General features: G+C 34.5%; 1 long non-coding RNA gene across 1 annotated transcript in view; it reads right to left on the bottom strand.

Annotated features, from left to right (window-relative positions):
- The window catches only part of LOC135197572 (uncharacterized), a 707,597-nt gene that overhangs the window by 166,814 nt on the left and 523,139 nt on the right, over positions 1–17,644 (bottom strand). The window lies entirely within an intron of this gene.

The following is a 17,644-nucleotide window of genomic DNA, read 5'->3' as shown; positions in this document are numbered from 1 at the left end:
ACCGATAGCTTTCTGTGAAGGTTTATACGGAATGGAATAGAATATGAAATGTACGCCACAGGCCAAGCACTAGGAACATGAAGTCATTTGAAAGGGAACTTGAGAGTAAAAAGGTTTGAAAGGCGTAGCAGGAGGAGGACCTTACAGTTGCACTATGAAACATCTTTCAGGAGTGGGGATAGTAAGATGGAGGAAGAAGTGTATGAAGGGAGGTAGAGTAAAAAGGAATGAAAGGGGTTGCTGCTAGGGGCCTAAGGGACGCTCCAAATAACCTTAAGTAATGCCTACAGTGCACCATGTTTATGCACTGTCTACACAATTTCCCTACGGCGGATGGGGGGGGGGGGGGGGGGGGGTGGTCGGTGAAGGTGTGTGAAACGACTAACGATATGGAAGATTTCTGCACAGGAGATTTGATACCGATACCAGAAGTTTAAATATGAATATGTCAGTGACCACTTCCTTGCTCATCTCTGCAACCGTCCACCTGTTAGGAGGAACTGGTCTATGTTGGAGATATATATATATATATATATATATATATATATATATATAATATATATATATATATATATATATATAATATATATATATATATATATATATATAATATATATATATATATATATATATATATATCTATATATATATAAGTATCACCTGTGCAAAGTTGAAAATATCAGCAAATGTTAGATAAAAATGAGACGGGCAACCCCGTTCCTTGGTGAGGGACAAATCCGAGCAGAGAGAGAGAGAGAGAGAGAGAGAGAGAGAGAGAGAGAGAGAGAGAGAGAGAGAGAGAAGGGGGTAGGGGTGGGAAGCTGAGCCCCAAAGAAAGGCTTTAGCCTTGCCTTTCAAGGATATAGGGTTACATGATTCAACATAAACCGTTAACTAAAACATAGGAGTTTCATCCCCAGGAACATTAGAAGATTTACAGAGAGGAAATTTTATGTTCCAGCAAAAAGAGGAATTTCAAAAAAAGGACTCTCTATTAAGGAAGTGGAAAACAACACTTTAAACAAAATATAACGAAAAACTTTGTACGGATCTAAAGACGATAACCATTAACATTTACTGTGGTATCACTACTTTACCATTATCATTACTTTATCATTACCTTATCATTACCTTATCATTACCATTATCAGTAATTATACGATGTGACTGTTTTAATATTTAAAGGCTGCTACTTAGTAAACAAAGAAAAAAACATTAATATATTCTCAATTTTACCTTAACTACAGACAATCTAATTAGGGCAGCTGCAACATCGTATCAAAACCCATTAAAAAATCGCAATATGAAGTAATAATTAGCACGATAAAATGAATATTAACAATTTGTCTTCTTGCTTCTTGAGCTACGCGTAGTGAAAATAAGAAAGACTACGTCTTACTTAGTCTTGATTTTCCGATAGCTTAATTATAATAGTCTCCAAATCTCTGAAAGGTTGCCGCGACCAAGTTTAATCTGCGAATCATAATAATCTATTAGAACCTGAGATCGTTTATTACTCTTGCGATTCTGACGGTAGAATTTGACGTATAAAATTCAAGCCTTTTATCCACATGCACATATATGCAGACATACATATGGAGCACTAGGGGGAGGAATAATTATCTTGTTCACGCACAAAGTAAGATAGGCCACTCCGCTGCCCCATTGAGGTAAATGCCTAAAAATTCAATTGACTATAATAGGTAGTCAGAATATGGAGAAATTTGCATATTGGTCCTCACCGTAAACTGCATACCGATCCTAGCAAACGACATGGATATAAAAATTTTTCAGGGTTTGAAAAGATACACAAACAGCATTGAAAAACATCGCCAATAAGCAATAAGCAACCTTAATATTTTTTTAACAACGTAAGAAAAAAGTAACTTTTTTGTAAGAGAAGCAATTAGTATTCCTTGAATCTTAGACGCTTTGCACCTTTAGATATTTGTACTGATTTTCTACTAGATACTTGCTAAAACAATTATCATTAACACAAAACTTTCTCTCGCGTTCATTTTACGCCACTGAAATGTAAATCTGCATCCTTATTTACCATTCTCCCTCGTTCATCACCTTATTCAAGAATCTCAAAACAGTAAAAAGAATCCTTATTGCTACGTGAACTTTTTCCACTATTCAGATAAATACAAATCAACTGTAGGGTTGCAATGAAGATCGTGCCGATAGCAGGAGCTTTATTATAGATCCATACCAGTGGGAGCTGCGAGCACGAATGATTGGCACTGGAGCTGTGCAATGATGCCTGGCTGCCTGGCTGCTCGGTGACAAGATATCGTACGGCGCTGCCAGAAAGTTCGGCCAAGGGATATTCGGTTTCGTTTAACTTAGTGAGGAAATATTATTTCTTAAGAAAGTTGCGATATCGTCAATCAACATTAAACACTTTATACTAGACATCATATAAGCTCTAACCTGCGAAATAACACTACGAACGCAACCATCAAAGCGTTCCAGATGAGGCAAGATGACGATCGATAAACGCAACTATAAATACGATTTGAATAATGGCTATAGCTCATAAATGATTTTTTTGTGCCAGTAACAATAATGTAAAGTGAACTGCTGCCGTACATACAAGTGTGCAGCCTGGCGAAGCTGAACCTGAGATAAGCCATAAAAAAACCGGTCGTAAACATCTGGCAACCTCAACCGGGGTAGAAGCGAAACTTCCGATACCCGAGAGGAAGAGCCAACTCGAAAGTGGTGTCGTTTCCAGCACAAGAACGGCCAAGTCCAGATACTGTGAATAAACCTGATGGCAGTGCAAGAAATGAAATACCGCGTTTCCCGTCAGCCTCTCGATAAATAACAAACCAGCTGAATATATAGCATCTAGTAAGAGCCACTTTATTCCTAAGTCACACAGGATTTGAAGTGACTCGTTTATAGTAGTTTTTAAATAATGGAAACTTTTTCTTCTTGTCCATGCAACGGCAGGGTTTAATGAGAGAGAGAGAGAGAGAGAGAGAGAGAGAGAGAGAGTTTTTCACTATTAGCCAACTTCTCCTAAAAGATTCGGATTGACAAAAAAAAATAAATAAATAAAAAAAAAAACATACAGCAGCAGCAGCCATTTTTATCTTCAAAAAACACTCTCAAGCTTTCTAGTTATAAGGACCTTCCTTTCAAACATCTCTTTCAATCACTCTTTCTAGCACTTTTTGGCTTATCTATGTCCCTCCTTCCTAACCCTGCAAATCATAAACTCTAAACATCCCTAAACCAAACCACCTACCTCTAATCTTTTCGCGAGACCAAACTATCTAAAATCATTCTAAACCACGCTTTAGCCCACATTAATCTTTTTACCACTATTTACGTCCATATTTCTAGACAAATAATAATAAAATTTGGTACAAAATTTTACTTGGGCAAAAAATCTCTATACCGATACACCTGCAAATACTGCCCACCAATAAAAGAGAGAAATAGGAGACAGAGGAAAGAGAGAGAATGAGAAATAGGAGACTGAGGAAAGAGATCGGAGATTAAGGAAAAATACAGTCAAGACAGAGTTTCAATTTTATCTGTCCTACCATTCCATATTAACAGTAGTACTATAATTACGCTGGATGCAATCACTGCAGATATCCACAAATCTGCTCTAAAATGGAAGACTGCAGTATCTTCAAAAATACAAAAACTGAGAAAAATGGTGCAGTTTTCCCATGTCTTACTTCTGGTTTTGCAGATACTGCAAATGGGTGCCCCTAAATACTCGTGGAAAGCATTGAAGAATCGTTCTGAAACTGCAGTAACTTGTGTATTAGTGTTTCACGAGCCCAATAGGTGGCATATCTCAATTTCGAAAATTTTGCAGATACTGATATTTCCATTTTAGGGCAGAATCGCTGTAAGACATATATTATAACGAGCATTATCTTTATCGTAATAATAAAAAGTATAACAGGGGGATTCAAAGATTAATAAGGTTTGGGATGAGTTGACAAGCGAAGGGTTTTAAGCAAATTGGGTGGTGGTGAAATACAGCCTCATGAAGCCGACGTGTCGTATCACCCTCGGCTTTTAATCAATATGAGTCCTGATAAGAATTCGGAAGATCAGAGACTTCGAGATAACATAGTTCCTGAAATCTACAGAAAAAACTGCGAATATTCTATATATGACCGACTGACTTTTAACCAAAAAAAAGAAAGAAAAAAAAGTAACAGTATAAAATCAAAGGAAAAATGTGGCAAAGGAGAGCATTAAGAATAATAAAATTAAACATACTGCGTAAATCAACAATTTAACACAGACTTCGAGATCACATAGTTCCCGAAATCTACAGAAAAAACTGTTAATATTCTGACTGACTTTTAACAAACTCCTCCGCTACCAAAAAGAAAAAGAAAGAGAGAAAAAAAAAAGTTAAATATAAGGTTGATATCAAGCTCAGAGCAAAATTGGGATAAATGAGAGCATTAAAAATAATTAAATTAAGCACACTGCGCAAATCAGCAATATAACACACTGTGCAATATTAATAATACTTCTAATTTCCTTAATAGATTCTGTAGACCAGATCTTTAGAAAAAAAACTGAAGATTTCTATTTTTAAATTAACCTGGAATTTTTAAAAAATCTAAGTTACTAAATTTTGGAAGAAATAATCACCAATCCCCAACATGCACAATACCATCTAAATCAGAAATAAGGAAGGGTGGGTATTAATAATAATGATAAAACTGCGATACATAGTGTCGAATAATAATAGTTATTATGCATCCTGACAAAAGCGTCAAACCAACTTCCAAATTACATATAAACGTAATTAAAAAGTAAAAGGCAGATCAAAGAAAGAGTAGACAAAAGAAAAACAATTAAAATGTTCATGTGTCAACAAAGGGAAATTTTATACAAATGGTAAAATGTCAAAATAAAATAAACACACACGCATCTAAAAATATATAAAAGAGGTTGACGAATAAAAATATCAAAGTAGTGTCATGTGAAGGTTCATTTGGCTGGAAAAAAAAAAAAAAAAAAAAAAATCATCCCAATCATTATCGTCCTCATCGCCTTGGTAAAATTCCGACACTCATTCCTTTCCTATGCTTTATCTTCCGAAAATCTCCACCCTCCAGACTTTACATAAAAGGGAATAATGAGTTTATAGCGTTCCTAGTCTCTCTCGATGGGCACTGGTTCTGGTCAGTATTTGGACAGGTGACCTGATGCCATCAACAGCGTTACAAAATACGCAGTTGATAGAAGTAAAAAGAAGAAAGATAATAGCAAAAGCTTAAAGTACGCACACAAGTGATGAGATCAACTGAAATGAAAACAATAGGAAATGAAAGAAAATAAAGAAAATATACTACTTTGCATTTGACAGAAAGGAATACACAGTAAACACTAAAAAAAGGATAAACAGCAAGATTGCAATAAAACGTAGGGAGGATATGCAATGCTTAACAAAATAGAACTTAAATGAAACGAACTAGGATAAGAGAAAATCATCAACAGACGAGGAACATGAAACAAGGAAAAGAGATATAAAGATCCGCTGTAATTGGATTAAATGTAAAGAGAGGAAACGATGTGGACAAAAAAAAAAAAAAAAAAAACAAAAAAAAAAAAAAAAAAAAAAAAAAAAAAAAAAAAAAAAGCAAGACCAACTAAAAGCGGAAATACCAACAACAAAATAAATGAGGAAATATAACGATAGGGTAGAAATGTTGGAGCAGAACGATGGAAACTTTGATGATAAAAACACTTAACAGCTGCAGGTCCACGTCGAATCTCAACAAATATTTGGAAACGAGTTTCGGAGAGGCTGTTTGAAAAGAAATCATGTACAGGTTTCAGCACATCTGCGTGCAAGTGTTCGCTAAACATGCACAAATGCATACAATTATACAAAATACACACGGAAACGTGCACACAAACATATATATGTGTAAATTTATTTATCTATCTATCTATCTAGTACATATATATATATATATATATATATATATATATATATATATATATATGTGTGTGTGTGTGTGTGTGTGTGTGTGTGTGTGTGGTGTGTGTGTGTGTATAAGCAATTGCTCCCAGTTTAATACGCCGTGTCTATATATATATCTATATATATATATATATATATATATATATATATATATATATATATATATATTTATATATATAGACACGGCATATTAAACTGATATATATATATATATATATATATATATATATATATATATATATATATACACACAAATATGTATATATACTCATATATACATACATAATTTTATTTATCCTAAAAGTTGAATGAATTTCTTTAGAAAATAACAATTTCTAGGGTTAATTGTACTTCTCTTAGGCATACAACACAAAATATTTTTTGCAAGAGCAATTATCATAATAAATCAACAAAAGAGGCAAAAAAAAATGAAGACACAGCGGAGTGTACGAAATAAAGCAAACGAAACGGCAGGAGGAGGAGGAGGAGGCGGATGGAAAGTACGAAATGAAGCAAATAAAAACGCTCGCTATTGATCCGTGAAAAAAAAAGAAGTCTCGGCTTCCCAATATCGCAATCCATAAAACTACAAACGACCAGCGGCTGTGTGCGCCAATCGTTCGGGTGAAAACAGAACCATTAATTAACCGAGAAGGGATCATTTTCAAAAACAAGTGAACCCAATTTCTGCGAAGGGAGAAAACGCATGGCGCCAGATGATCAAAATAACCTCAGGGTAACTCCGCATTTTTTTTTTCTTTTTTTTGGGTGGGGGGGTCGTGTGCGCGCGCTAAAATAAGACGTCTTCTCATGTATACAAGTGAGGTACGTACAATGAAATTGGAGGTAACGTGAAAAGAGCAAAATATGAACATGTGCATAAAATACGCAGCCAGCAAATCGCTTACAGTACTCCTCTGTGACTTTCTTTTTTTTTAATCGTATAGTAAAAGTGTCTCTGATATCGACCAGAATTATGTTTATTTAGTAGTGCGATCTCACCGATAATTCTCCACGTACGTGGAGATTGAACTCATTACGCAAAATAAGACTGCGTTTAATTTTTTTTTACACACATTTTTTAATCATATACAAAATATTTGTTTTAAGCACCATTTTCATCATTCATCAGTACTACCATTCCCAGTTAAATATTTCAGTGGGAAAAAAACTAAATTTATCTCACATTCTATAAGAGAAAAAGCAGACAAAAATTTAGAAAATATGTTTCACTCTTCGGTGGATGAGCCAGCATAATACATGCGATAAGTATTCACAAGAAACACAGAAGAAGGAAGAGAAATCCATACTTCAAAGGCAGATGGGATGAATAACTGATCAAAGCAGCTGACTCTACAATGTACAACTTTCAATTTTTCCTTTTGAGAATGTACTGATTTTGAATTTACCACGAGGTCAAGGAATATCTTGAGCAATGTGCAACGTACTACCGACGAAAAGGAGAAGGTGCAGTAACAAATCTTTAGATATATTTAAAGAAGTTATTAGAAATATTTAAGGAAGTTAAAGGATCCTTTATAAAAATTATTATTATTATTTTGTTCTAAGGGTCCACAATAGTAAAACTGTTAAAAGTCTGTGTATAATCTGTAAACACTTTGTAAACTTTTAACATTTTTTTTATTGTGGGCCCTTAGAACATTGTATAAACTCTCGTAATATAGTGTTTTTCTCAATTATCATTATTATTATCATTACATTATTATTATTATTATTATTATATTATTATTATTATTATTATTATTATTATTATTATAGTATAGTAGTAGTAGTGTAGTAGTAGTAGTAGGAGTAGTAGTAGTAGTATTAAGTAGTAGTAGTAGTAGTAGTAGTAGTAGCAGCATTCACTATTAATTCAAGGCTCAACAGAAGAGGATTGAGGGTAGGCCTACATTTCGAAAAAAAAAATAAAGACAGTTAATAAAGCCCTCCGATGATGATTCCTGATCACCAAAAAAAAAAAAAAAAAACATGTGAACATAAACAGAGATGCAAAACTTTTACTGAGAATTTTGCCCACAGGGCCCGACCAGAAAAAAAAATTCTTTATACTTTGACAAAACATCCAAAATAAAAATTATTTGTTCCATTTCAGGACAATGAAAAAATTGAGAGAGAGAGAGAGAGAGAGAGAGAGAGAGAGAGAGAGAGAGAGAGAGAGAGAGAGAGAGATAACATTCTCTGAAACATTTCTCGACATTACGGCCGGGCACGCTTGCTTAATTCATCGCTAAAGTTTGGGTATCTAATTCATCAAAAATTACAAGCTATAAGTAAGCTTTTCACCAAAGCGAGACCGAAATGTAAGAGAAATAGAGCACAAACAAAAGACAAAATCAAGGAATGCGTATACATGCACAGCTATGTAACTGCAATACGCTTAGTTATGTGCATGCACACATATACAAGTTTTGTGACTCTTCTTCATACAAGAATATGTAAAAGCGTGAGAATATGCCCATATACATATTAAGTAGAAGCCATGCTTTGTACTAGATAAAAACTAGACGCATCAAGTTTTTGTAGACGAAATACTTTGTAGCAGATAAAAACTAGACGCATAATGTTTTTGTGATATGAAAAAAAAAAAAAAAAAAAAAAAACGACAGACAAAGCTGAGTACACAAACGTCCTTAGCTTCATTTGGGGAGGTAACAATCCTGCTTACTACGTCTGTATAAACTACGTCAAAAGTGGAAGCATTAGTACCAGTCAGACGTAGTACTACCAGTCAGGCGCAGTTGAGGAGGAAGTATAGGTAGTGTCACACCGAAGAAAAACCGGAGCGGCAATTATAGAAAACGGAGAGAAAACGACCCCGCCAGCGAGGGGGGAGTGAGTGAGCCAGGGCTTTCAAAGACGGAGGGAAGAGCATCGGCAAAGCTCAAGATCTTCGATACCTCCTTTCTGGTGTTTGTGGATCTTTTTTAATGGGTCAATTGCACCTTCCAGGAAAAATAACAGCTTCCATACCGATATGTTGACTTTTTGAATTCTGAGAACCTGCGTATTATTGACGTTGCTATTACGAGGTTTCTGAAGAGCAGTGATATATATCTTTTGAATGCTTCTTACAATGTTGTCTTTGTTTTAAGGAATACTGCCGTTTATGGATGCATATATTTGTTGAGTCTGTTTCTTTTTATGTATGTTATTACCTTTTTTTACCACTCCATTCTTCAGTATATTGTTGTTGTATGTACGTTCACTGCATTTTAGGCTTCTGCCATAAAACGTTAGGGCGTTTTTAATAATAATAATAATAATAATAATAATAATACATTTGATGTTTGTCATCATTCGTGCGAAAGAGATGTCTACTTATATAAAATCCGCAACATTTATTATATATATAATACGCGCACTTATATATATATATATATATATATATATATATATATATATATATATATTATATATATATATATATAATATATATATTTGATGTTTGTCATCATTCGTGCGAAAGAGATATCTACTTATATAAAATCCGCAACATTTATTATATATATACGTAGTGCGCCGCACTTAATAATATATATATATATATATATATATATATATATATATATATATATATATATATATGTTAAACCTTCTTTTGTTATCTGTACTATACTGCACAGAAAAAAAAAACTGATATACATCGAATACAATTACTACGAATCATTTAGAACATAATTCGTAGTTGAAGCGTCTGCAAGCGCTGACTAATGAAGCCACTTGAATGACCCATTAGAGGGAAGGGTGAAGCATCGAAGTCGAAATAAAATGCAAAGGAAGCAGGTCACGCTGGAATACATAAAGCTGTGTTGTGGTTACGGCGGTAAACAATGGAGGCCAGCTAACGAGTCCTGGAGATGTAATTAATTAACAGATATTCCCCCCCTTTCTCTCTCTCTCTCTCTCTCTCTCTCTTCTCTCTCTCTCTCTCTCTCACCAACATCACCTGGATTCGAAGGTATTGGTTTCATTATCGATCAGAAAGAATCTCTCTCTTTCTCTCTCTCTCTCCCTTACCACCACCATCAGAAATCAAAGACATTCGTTTAATTATTGACGAGAGAGAGAGAGAGAGAGAGAGAGAGAGAAGAGAGAGAGAGAGAGAGGGTCCTTCGTATTAGGAAAATCTAGGTTATTGTTTCTCCAACGTCAATAACCTCCTTTTTCTGGCGTCGCGTATCCTCAACTTATTTCATCCTTTTTGATCCCTTAACTTCCCCTGTCCTTCTCGTGTTGATTCCCTTCCCCTTGGCCACGTGATCAGTTAATTGAATCAAGAGTCATTAGTTTCGAATGTTTACTATTTAATATATCTATTTGCCTGTGAGCAATGTGGTGCAAAGTTGCCATGCATTTTATGCACTGGTGTCTGTTCGAAGACAGGTATGCGATGAGGGTAGACCATCAACCTCATAAGAAAATTTAGTAAGCAATTGTAATTGAGTTGAGTCGAATATAAAATTTTAGGCCAAAGGCCAAGCACTGGGACCTATGAGGCTATTCGGCGCTGAAATGGAAATTGACAGTAAAATGTTTGAAAGGTGTAACAGGAGGAAAACCTCGCAGTTGCACTATAAATCAAGTGTTAGGAGAGGGTGGAAAGTAAGATGAAGAAAGAGATATGAAAGGGGATACAGTAAATGGAACGAAAGTGGTTGCAGGCAGCTAGGAGCCGAGGGCACGCTGTAAAGAACCTCAAGTAATGCGTACAGTGCACCGCATGAGGACCACTGACGGAACTGCACCCCTACGGGGACAATTGTCATTGAAATTTGTAGCAAATCTTAGAGGCAGGCGTAAGTAACATTAAGTCAATTACGAACAAACCAGCCAACGGTGTAGGTTTTGAGCCAATGTAGTATAAAAGCAAGGAACATCAGCTGGTCCGCTGGGATAGTGGTTAATGTCGTGGTATGCCACTCAGAAGTCGTGGGTTTGCGTCTCCCCCAGGGAGATGAAAAATCACTGGCTCTATATAATGATCAGTTACTGTTGCAGCGTAGGGTCTGCGGTGGGAGGTTGAAACCAACATTTTTTTGGAAGCATGAATTTCAAGGTCAATGGCCACTGTGTGCTTGCTCCATGTCATAGGTTTCATTTACTGAAATAATAATAATCTGCAAGCTGAAATGTTGTATATTTTGGATTAAGTAGAGGAATAGCATAGGGAACATTTGCTGGTATTATTATGAAGTGGGATCCTGATTATTCAAGAACTTCAAATCTCGTGATCTTACTATAGCTGGTTCACTTAAGGTAGATTCTTGGGTGAGCCCCATTCCAACGCGACGTTGGTTTGGTGGCCGCTGATTGGCTGGGAACTGCCTACCTTCCACTACCAGCCAATCAGAGGCCGCCAAACAAACGTCTCGTAAGCATAGTACTCATCCAAGAATCTACCTTAAGTGAACCAGCTATAGAAGCAAGAAACCTCTATCGGTGGACATGATGACGTCATCAACATGCAAGCAAGTCGGTTACTTCTTTCATCCGACAATATTTAACACCAATTCCTAGCATTCTGGAGATGTTAATGTCTCCTACCCGCATACCAGTTCTAGTTTAGTTGCGCATACTTTGAGAGCAAATGGACATGGCAAATGAAGGTTGGTGTGAGTGTCAGAGGGTCAAAACAAAGGCTGTAGGCGCCAAAAGGGTGAGAAGGTGCTCTTGAAAAAACAGTCATACAAGGTGAGCTGAAACGGACGGGAACAAATCGCATAGAATAAAAGACTACATTTTTTTTTATCTAGAAAACTGCCGCTTTGCCTCTAGACTCACCAATCCCTTCATTACACAGCTACTGAGGTCAGCGACCAGGCCTTTTATGACATCATATAACTTAAAATGATTCGTTCACTCACTTATTCACTCAAGTCATTCCGTACACAGCCACAAATGTGAAGCACTGGCTGAATCCCCTATTGCCCGGGGGGAGAATGGAACAGCGAACAGATTTACTCCGAACAAGGCAATGGTAGGTTCTTCAATGTAATAATAAACTAACCATGACGAATAGGACGGAGTTTACAAGAGGGAAAAAAAGAGAGTACCCATTCCACATAAAGAGCAACCCGAAACTTTAATACGCTTACATTACCTTGATCTACGTCTATTCACAAGGAAATTGTGAAACTAGTTCACTTTAAAGTTTCACTCGTAGATACTTGTTTGATAGGATTTATTGAATTTTTTGTAACTAGTATTTGTAGGCATATACAATACTAAACCTAACATAGTCATTATACTAAATACTTGATTTGATGTACAAACGCAATCTCGTCAAAAATGACATTTTTGGGGATATGGTCCCACATGGACTTACACGATCGCCCATCTTCCTTGGCCGCCTGAAATCATACTCGGAAGCCACCCACTTCTCACAGGAGAACGTCTTCGGACATACACGCTGGACATGCACGTATAAGAGACAGACGACAGCATACACTCTTTGAATGTATACTATCGCCTAGATCATGCTACGTCAAATATATCATTCTTACTGGTAGCAATACAATGTCAGCTTCCCAACTATATTGATCAGAACTATGGCCGTGACTTGTCTATGGAATTACGTGCCATTTTCCGTTCTCAAACAAACGCAGCTGAATGTGAATTAATGTGTATTTTGTTCACCTCGTGCCAGTCGCTACGTTTCCGCTCGCGAGGGTTCTTGACCTGTCTGTTTGTCGTCTTGAATAAATGAGTAGGTTTGTAGACGCAGCCTCTTACTCGCGCTTTCGCTACAAGGTGATGATAAAAAAAAATGATTTCTGTAATGTGGCTAAACAATAAAGTCAATCACTCATCATTCCCGGCGTTCTTCACAGGCGCGTTCTAATGACATTAATTCCCTTAATTCATTTCACCTCGGAAAGATAATTATAGATCTGAACCACATTACACTCACGCACCGCCAACTAACGCAAACCTATGGAAAGAATAAAATAAAAAGCCTTTCAAACTCGCTGCACTTTTCTCCTCAAAATTCATCCAATTTCATCACAATTTGTCCGAACTTTACGGGATCGTTTGAGAGGGAAGACAAACAAGGCAGGTGTAACTGCTGGACGTTTTTCATTTTATTATTTCTGTTGCACTCTCTTGGCTTTTTTCATTTTTTTTACTTTTATTTCTGCATTTTCAAATTATTTTCTTCTACCCTACAACAAATTTTGTACTTTAATAATTTATGCCTCTTATTTAATTAGTTCTGTTGCACTCGCTTCTATCTCAACAGTTTTATAAGAATTCATAATAACTTCTATCCAAATACAAATCTCGTATTTTAATAATTTACTTACATTTTTAAAACCTTACTATTTTTGTAGCATTCACTTGGCCTTTTTTTTCTTTACTTTTATCTCTACATTTCATCATTACTTTTCTACCCTATAATTCTTGTATTTTTACAATTTACTTTTTTTATTATCATTTCTGTTTCACTCACTTCGCTTTTTTATTTTACTTTTATTTCTGCATTTTTACATTATTCTTTTCTTCCCTAATACATTTGTCCTTGTATTTTAATAATTAAATTTATTTATTTGTTAATTTATTTTTCTTTTATAATAAGTGTATTTCAGAAAAGCATCTGTTACTTCTTTCTAGTGAACACCAGATTCTTTCGAAGCTTGAATTTCAAGTCAATGACCCCATATGAATATGGTTAATAATAATAATAATAATAATAATAATAATAATAATAATAATAATAATAATAATAATAATCATAATAATAATAATAATAAGTTTCACTACCTCTCATCACTAAAGATTTTTTATTCCCTAAATAAGCTTCTCAGCACCTCAATATTTTCATTCTTGTTACCAAAATATTTTGGAAATGTTTCCAGGAAAGGCCTTTTTCTGATACATTCATACTTTTCCAGACATTTTCACGCGGTGAAAAATTCCCTGACAGGAAAGTAACATTCACTGGTCATCATATTTGTGGATACAAGTTTAAATCTTTATATATATATATATATATATATATATATATATATATATATATATATATATATATATATATATATTTATTATGTATATATATATTATATATATATTAATAATATATAATAATATTTATATAAATATTAATAATATGATATATATATATATATATATATATATATATATATATATATATATAATATATATATATATATATATGATATCTATATATATATATATATATATATATATATGGCATAGGGGTGTTTAGTTTTATGCATAACTTTGTAAATTTACTGACAAGAAATTCAGTGAACAAGAATATAATATACAAGCTTATCAGAATCGTAGCTTTACTGAAGTTATTCAAATAAAGATAGAGCCACAGAAACGAAAGGAAATACTATATAATCACACAAGATAATACAATGGAATGCCAAAATTAACACTATAAATAAATTCGTATATATATATATATATTATATATATATATATATATTATATATATATATATATATATATATATAGTCTCACAGACTCCAAGCACATTAACAGTTACATGATCAGGAGGATTTGAGCTCATCTGAAATGCACGCGTCTGTTGTTAATAACTCTGCTGCAACTTACCCCAAAACATATCATAAATAGAATAAATCTCTGCGCTGAACCATCATTAATTAAAGAATATGTTCAGCGGAGATAAAATTCCCTGTCCGACAAGGTCTATCCAAAAGCAGCTCTCGGGAGATCCGAGTCCTACGCACCGCCAATTAATTTTGGAAATTAATTTTCTCCACTTTGCATTTCACAAACCAAAACCCACAAGACTCATGATGAAAAAAAAGAAAGAAAAAAAAAAAACTCTCAAGACGACCTGGAACTCGCTAATTCCTTTTATTAATACCTGGCCCTCTTTTACATTTCAGCAAATACTTTGCAAATATTCCACGTCGGAATACATATTAATTAAAGTGTCTCCACATTGCCACCTCATTTCAACTTGAGTTACACTGATAACTGAAAATGATTTGGAATCTTTTAATCAACTGAGTTTCCTTAAAGGAAAGGCAAAGTTAACCAAAACCAAACCATGATCTTGCAAGAATATCATAAATAAGAGGCAAGAACTTGGTGATAGATTTCGTTAACTTTACAGACGATTAAAAAAACTCACTAAAAATTGGATATTACCTTAAAACAAGGAAATAAATTGAACTACCACTGGTTCACTTAAGGTAGATTCTTGAGTGAGCCCTATGCCTACGAGGCGTTTGTTTGGCGGCCGCTGACTGGCCGGGAGCTGCCAACCTCCCGATGCCAGCCAATCAGCGGCCGCCAAACAAACGTCTCGTAAGCACATGGCTCATCCAAGAATCTACCTTAAGTGAACCAGCTATACATGGATCGTATCGAGTGGTACAGTATATTAGGAGCTCACTGACAATGTGAAAATCAGTCGTTTGACAAAACGTCTCCTCAGACATAGTATCTTGGTCTGTGATAAAGTAAACTGTAAACTAGATCAGAATTTGCTAGAACAGTACACGAGTTTATGATAGAATACTTTGAATACACAGATGCTAAAATCAATGCAATGAAACGATGTCTCATTGGTAGAACTATTCAAGTACGAACTGAAAAATAATCTGCAATCAAAGCAATGCTAAGAGGAGTAGCACAAGGCAGTGGCCTACGACCGGCATTATTTAGTGTGATATGCATTACCCAATGATCATGGATCATGATATATCATGACACAAATATTTCGCGCGATATACACTTTTACTTGGTTATGGACAACGCTGAAGAGACTATTATCAAAATATGGAAGATCTTGTAAGATTTCCTGTATAAAAAAAGAATAAAATTAAATGGAGATACAGCATAATGCATATTATGATTTAGTGTAATTAAAAAAAAATCAATATTAAAACAGTAATAATACAGATAATACTAATACAGCAAATATTCAAAAACTTCACTATAACTGATGAAATACTAAACGTACGTAGTGAAAACAGAACGCTATTATGATGAAACACTTAAAAAAGGCAACGTTAGACATACCTGTACCTAACTATGTCAGCACAAGATTAGACTACTGTAACTGTCTCTATAATGGTAATCTTAAATATTTACCGAATGAGACGGACTGCTAAATCAACAGAGTAGCCACATTAATAATGGATAAACTCTACCTCTAGACAGGGTCACTCCCATGTTTATTGAATATCATCAGATTCATAATAAAGTAAGAACTAAATTTAATATAATGTATGTTTTGGCGTATATTACGATAAATTTGATATAATGTATGTTTTGGCGTATATTACGATAGTGAATAAATTTTTTTTTTTACGTATATTGCGATAGCGAATACAACAAGTTTTGGCGTATATTACGATAGTGAATAAAAAAAAATTTTTGGACGTATATTGCGATAGTGAATGAAATTTTTTTTGGCGTATATTACGATAGTGAATAAAAAAATGTTTTGACATATATTACGATAGTGAATAAAAAAAATATATGGGAAAGACCTCTTAAGGAAATATGGACAAATATAGTCACAAAACCACGCTGCAGAAAAGATATTGGGAAAAGAACCTTTGAATACACGGCTCCCAGACAGTTCAATAACCTGCCACCATAACTTAAAAAGAAAAAAAAAAAAAAAAAAAAAAAAAAAAAAGTGAAAACGCAGAGACATTTAATAAGAGAGCAAAGACTTGCCTATTCAAAACAGTTATGACAAGCGAGGACACGACATTTAAGAAAACTATAGGGTGTAACAGACACACGAATGGGGACGCATATGGACCAAACGAGTGCGTCTCTAAAAATAAATTTCCCGTACAGAAATTTTCATTAAACTGGGGGTGGGGAGAGGGGGGAAGCATAAACCCCAACCCCTTCATGATATGTATCCAATACCAGTCAGAATTTGAAGTAAAACGAGAAAAGGTAATATTAAAAACGGAAGATCTGCAGCTGTTAACATAGCAGAACGCAAACTTTAAAATATGTGGCAAAAACTGCACCCAGATGTAAAAACAGTACTATGACCATATTCAAAGAACTAAATATTACTATATGTTCACATCCATAAATAGCTACTTCAAATACTCTTGACATCCGGTAAATTAAAGTCTATTTATCATTACATTGCGCGTATTATATTGATTTTCGACAAGTTTATTTGTATTATTCATAAATTTGAAATAAATTTTCCAGAGGCATATGAAATAGATTTTGTTCAACCCGTAACATTATCGATCAAATGAAACAAAAATATATATTTTTTTTTTAAAGAATGCTATAAAAATGGAGCGTGGTCAAACCTAAATTCACAACAAAAATCTCTCTTATCTTAGTTGAATTATAAGTTACATTCTTTATACTATCGGGATGATTAAGATACATAGCACTTACATCAATTGGTTGGCTATTCGTGTAACTAGACCGTCAATACGGCCATAATGCCATTCCTCTCTCGGACTAAATGCAGATACATTTTTAAAGGAGGGTTGTATAATGTACACTGGTTATTTACCGTAATGTTAACAGTTGTTGTATTTTTACTTTTATGGTTATACACCATCTTTTATTCGACTTTTTGCACTACAGTATACTCTGAAATAGAGCGAACGAGTCGCTCCGAAACTCAATATGAGAGAGAGA

This window comes from Macrobrachium nipponense, chromosome 21 (genome assembly GCF_015104395.2).
Source record: "Macrobrachium nipponense isolate FS-2020 chromosome 21, ASM1510439v2, whole genome shotgun sequence".
Taxonomy (NCBI): domain Eukaryota; kingdom Metazoa; phylum Arthropoda; class Malacostraca; order Decapoda; family Palaemonidae; genus Macrobrachium; species Macrobrachium nipponense.
The sequence above is the reverse complement of the archived record's forward strand: the minus strand, read 5'-3'. Positions and strand labels throughout refer to the sequence as shown.